Genomic DNA, 5,616 nt, shown 5'->3' with positions numbered 1-5,616 from the left:
TAGTAGTTAAAAAAGTATCACACTTTAAAAAAAATCGAATATCCGCTACATCATGGGTAAAATACATTTGTTTGGCAAACGAAATGTTCTCATAATTCAAATCAAAAGTACTAAATGACCAGTAAAGCTAAGCACAACTTGAAGTGTGACAATTTGTTACAAGTACAATGAACTTTGCTATACAGAAAGGAAGGAACACAATGCTGAGAAAAATACAATGAATATATGTATGTATGTATGTATGAATGTGTGCGTATGTAGTTGAGTAAATAAGCAGTTCTTTAACCCTGCAAACCAACGTTCACCAGTTTTTCCAATTTTACCAACACATTCACTCAATTTTTCCAATAATACCCACACAATCACATTTAATTCTGTTGTCATTTTTGATGGGTTATACATATATTTATCTCATAATTTTCGTGAATACTTATTGAACTTAACTATAGTGAGTGCGAAAGTGACAGCAAAAAACAAGTTGCAAATGTCAAATACAAAAATGAATCGAATTTAATTCTGTGAAAATATCCAAGCGAAAAGGTAAGTTGAATAATTTTTATAAAATTTTCCAATTATATATATATTTAAACTAATAAAATATATTTTTATTTTCAGAAAAATGTATTTCACAATCAAGAGGATAAAAGAAAAAGATGAACGCGGGAGAATTTGAGGTTTGTTAAGGTGTTGAAGGACTTGGGGTCTTGGGAGGTAGCAGTAAGTAATAATTTTGCTTATTTGCTCCAAAGTAATTAATAATATAAGTTTTTTTAGGATGATTCAGAGAGGACACCTTTATGTTTGCGGGGAAGGGCAGGATGCGTACCTTGCTGCATTTGTATAAAACAACGAAGGATAACAAAAATCGAACGAGTTCCTGTTCGTACTTCGGTCTGTATGAGGAGCTAACGGATGAGATATTTGGCAATGGCAAAATTATCTCTGACGCACATACGATGCATTTAGAGAGGGACCAGTGGCACTTAGAGCTGCTAACAGGTATGCCTCTGAACTTTGTCTATTTCATCGATCTCCGGTAATACAATTTTAGCTCATTTATTGCATGAACAAGATATTACAGTGTTCTTACTTCGATTAGTTGCATGTTGCAGTCCAGTTTTCATTTCCAAGAAAAAAAAGTCGGGCATAACGGATCAGAACTAATTAATCCGTGAATGCTGCTGTGTGGTGGCCATTCGTAATCAAATTTACTATTTTTCATAAAAAATTTAATAAAATAGACTGTTTTCATTTTAAATAAGTTCATTAAATTTAATGAATTAATAAAGTTTAAATAATATAAATAAATTTATAGAATTAATAAATACAAAATAATTACATTTAATTTAAATTATTTATCATAAAAAATTTAGTTAAATAACAAAATAAAATGATTTTTAATAATAAGAAATTTACTAAATAAATAGATTTAACTTATTTTTTTTTCATATTTATTAAATTTTAATATATATTGATAAATAATCCTCTTATTTTTTAATTTAAAAAAATTTTTTTTTCTTAAATAATATATTTTATAATAATAAGACATATACTAAGTTAGATCAATAAATATCTATATGTATATAAATATTTAATTAATTAATAGATGCCACCACAGTTTGTTATAGTTCCATACTAAAAAAAATTATTATAACATACTAAAAAAAATTATTATATATTGTATTAATTTTCTTTAGAAACTAAAAATTAACTAAATAAATATTAAAATGATTCATTAAATAAATAATATTCAATAAATAACCATTTGTATCAGTAATTTTGAAGGATTATTGTATATAGGATCCGTAAGTATTACCTACAAAATTACCCTGTTGAAGAGATTCTGTTAACTATGTGTTAACAACGAAATTCACTTATTCATGAGATTCTGTTCACTACATGTTAACAACAACATTCATGAGTTCAGAAGGTTTTGTTCACTACATGTTACCCACATCATTCACAACTTGAATGTCAATTAGAGCAGCACAGCAGTATTGAGAAATTTCTGTTAGTGCGAGCGAATAAAATCATCACACGTATAGACTGGAAGTAGGTAGCAATTGCACGGCGTAGAATATAAAATTACTACAAAGCTCACAACTTCACAGGTGAACGATACCCACAAGTTAGCAGTATAAATAGCAGGTAGTTGGTTTGCAGGGAAGGCGACTTCAAACTGGTGCTCGACATTAACACAATTGGCTACGAATGTGTGCGTATGTGCTTGTGTGTGTGTGTGTCTATGTGAGTAGTTCAAAAACCTACTTATTATGGCCTATTAAAAATGGGCATGGAAAAAATAAATAAATAAAAAAATTATCGTCACACAACAGATTTATTTATTTTAAAGAATTATTTCAACGAGCCACTCACTACTTGAGAAAATTCGAAAGAGAAAATTGGCTTGAGATTCACACAATTTCCCAGGCACATAAGGAAAAAAATGTAAGTACAGTACAATCTGGGTGTTTGGATGTTTTAGCAATTTAGAAATATTTTCATCATCTTTTACCCCCCAAACTATAAGACTTCTTAAACTAAAAATTATATTTTAAGATTTTATTGTTTTTCCATCTATTTTGGTTTCTTGTTTTTGGATATTGCTGTGAGCAATTTTCATACCACACTAAAAGTTTTTTATTATTTTTTATTTAGTTTTAATATATTATTTTGTTTCACGTTTTTTTGGGTTTTTTATAATTTTTGTAATTTTTTTAATTTTGTAAATTTTTTACTTTTATTTTTTGATTTTATAAATTGGGGTTTTTCGTTTTTTTTTTTTTTTTTAAGTTTTTATAATTCACATTTTAATTTTTTTGACTTTTTTTATTTAATTTTATTTATTTTAATTTTCCTACTTTTTATATTCTTTTAATTTTTATAAATTTTTTTAATTTCTTGTTTTCACTTTGAAGTTTTTTCACCTTTTTTATTTGCTTGTTAATGTCATAATTTTTGATTTTTTCACCTTGTCTGTGTTTTACTTTTGAGTTTTTATTTTTCGTTTTTTGTTATTTGCTTGTTAATGTTATATTTTTTGTTTTTTCCTAATTTGTTTAATTTTTTTCTTAATTTTTAATTTGTTTTAAATTTAGTTAATTTTTACTTATTACTTTATTAATTTTTTAAATTTGTTTAAGTTATTTTAATGATTTAAAGATTTTGATTGCGTTATTAATTTTTTTTATTTCCAATTTGATTTTTTTTGCAATTTGTGTTTTTTTATTTTAAATTTTTTTATTTATTTTATTTAATTTTGTATTTATTTTTTAATGATATAACTTTTTGACTTTTAATTTTTTTCTTAATTTTTAATTCATTTCAAATTGGATTTTTTTAAATTTTTTTTGTAATTTGCTTTTGTTGTAATTTTTTATTTATTTTTTTTTAATGTTATAATTTTTTGACTTTTTTTTAGTTTTTTTTTATATCTTTTTAGATCTTTAAATATCTTATTTTCGTTATTAATTTGTTTTATTTTCCCATTCTACAATTTTTATTTTATACTTTTTACTATTAGTTTCTTATTTGTTGTTGTATTACATTATAACTATAATTATTGCTTTTTTTTTACTATTGTATTATTATGTTTTCTGAATAATTTGTTTCGTTATGTTACTTGGTTTTACAAGGATGATGCGATACTAATTCAAAACTGTTAAATTTATATTGCATTTTTTTTCTAAAGGAAGAAAAGCATAAAATTATCAGTAATCCAGACACTCCACTTATCCCGGCAGCCTCGAGATTATGATTGTTCGGATTATCGCGATTCTACTGTATGTGAAAAACACATTTGCAGCGAAGAAAAGGTTGAGATACTAAAAACTTATTTGGAAAGAAATGTAGAAATTATATTCTGTGAAATAATAAACGAATTTAGTGTCGGTGTCGGCGTTTAAGGTAATGTCATTGTCATATGAGCCAAATAATAAAACGTGTTCAAGCAGCAAGAAGAAAACACGACAGGCACAAGCAGATCCACACAACGAAAATACTTAAACAATTCTTCAAGTGCTTAGCAATTTGTAATAAAAACAACACTTAAACTTGCCGTAAGCGACAATACTTATCAACAGTAGCGACAGAGAAGCAAAGTGAAGTGAAAAGGTTGTTTGCGAAATAAACTTGTCACGAATATCAGGCGGAGATACCACCGCAACACAGCAAACCAGTTATCCCAGTGGCAAGTTGACATTTCCAGGTGATTCAGATACAATTGAAGAACGAATAAGCTGTCCAGAAGGGTAGCGTATAGAGATATCTGGTACCAACTCTTGCGGCCGATGAGCAACACGCGAATATGCAACAACAAGAAAAACATGAACAACAGTTGGCAACATAAGACAAATAGAAAATTTCACAACATTGTCACACAACTCAAGCAATCAAATAATGGCAGACGCCTACAAGCCGAGCCGACCGAGACAAGCTTGAAAGTACAGAAATACAAAAACAAATAAATAAACAATGCAAATAATGTAATGAAAAAATAAATATTAAATAGAGGTGGCATAAAAGAGGCCGCTTCCCCGTATTGCTAGCTAACATAGGTAAGCGAGTGAGTTTGAGGTGAAATGTTGAACGAAATAAAAGAAGTAAAAAAGAGCAAAACAAAAGAAGAAAATCACACATACAATTCAAACTGAGATGGAAGTAAGAGGAGTGAGAGAGGTTCGGAGCGTGCAATGTAAAAGACGTTTGCGGTTGCGTCGCCACCCACACCCACGCAGCTACTTTACAATCAATAGATCAGTTAGTTGAATGGCAATGCTACAATTCTTATCATGTGGCAAAAACGTGTTGAAGCTAACACAAACCAAAAAAAAAAGAAAAAAAAAAAAAAACAATGAAATGAAATGAGGTGACGACAACGAAATTCAAGCAATGACAAATATGAAAGCAATTTGAATGGTTAGGAAACTACGCGTTTGTGTATGACGAGCGAGAGGGAGGTTGAAAACATTGACACACTAGTGAAACGTTAGTCTCTCAAATGCCAACGGGCGCAATGACACGTACGACAAGGTAAAGGATGAGCCGAAACTTCACAGGCACCGTGAACTTAAAAAGCAGTTAATAAATCTGCAAAATAAGGGTCACAAAAACTATGCCTTACAAATATGTCCGCGTGCTGCAAATATGTCCCAGCAGCCGCTCGCACTTTGAGACATTCGAGATAAAACACTGAAAATGGATGCAATTTTGTATAAACCTCCGTAAACCTTGGTCTATCTCTTATACGGTCTTCATCGTCATCACATTGATTAAGCGAATTGCACTTTTAAATATTAGCTGCTTTCGATTCGTCACTTCTCTGCACGTTAAAGTATTTCCCTGCTAGCCAAGCGCACCACGCATGGTGTCTGGCTCCCATGACACAAAAACATTTCAAGAAATTGCATCGCACATGAGTTGGCTAGGAGGGGAACTAACCGTAAAAAACATGTACTCTGCTCAGTATGTGGGCATGCCTTTATTCTCAAGAAACCTGTGGATCAGGTAACAAGGTTACATCGACGAAAAAATTAGTTGCTGTAGATATCTCTTCGTAAAAACTTGCTGGCAATTGCAGATAGCAAATTTTAAATCTGCATACCAACTTGGTCAAAA

At 29.5% G+C, this 5,616-nt stretch overlaps 1 long non-coding RNA gene across 1 annotated transcript; it reads left to right on the top strand.

The window, feature by feature from the left end:
- Nucleotides 1-469: 469 nt before the first annotated feature.
- Nucleotides 470-973, top strand: LOC128857125 (uncharacterized). The gene is made up of 3 exons (XR_008453901.1): nt 470-540; nt 616-717; nt 775-973. It is a non-coding gene; the product is annotated as an uncharacterized LOC128857125 (long non-coding RNA).
- The last annotated feature ends 4,643 nt before the right edge of the window (nt 974-5,616 follow it).

This window comes from Anastrepha ludens, chromosome 2, assembly GCF_028408465.1.
Source record: "Anastrepha ludens isolate Willacy chromosome 2, idAnaLude1.1, whole genome shotgun sequence".
Lineage (NCBI taxonomy): Eukaryota > Metazoa > Arthropoda > Insecta > Diptera > Tephritidae > Anastrepha > Anastrepha ludens.
This window is presented reverse-complemented; position numbering and strand designations above follow the sequence as displayed.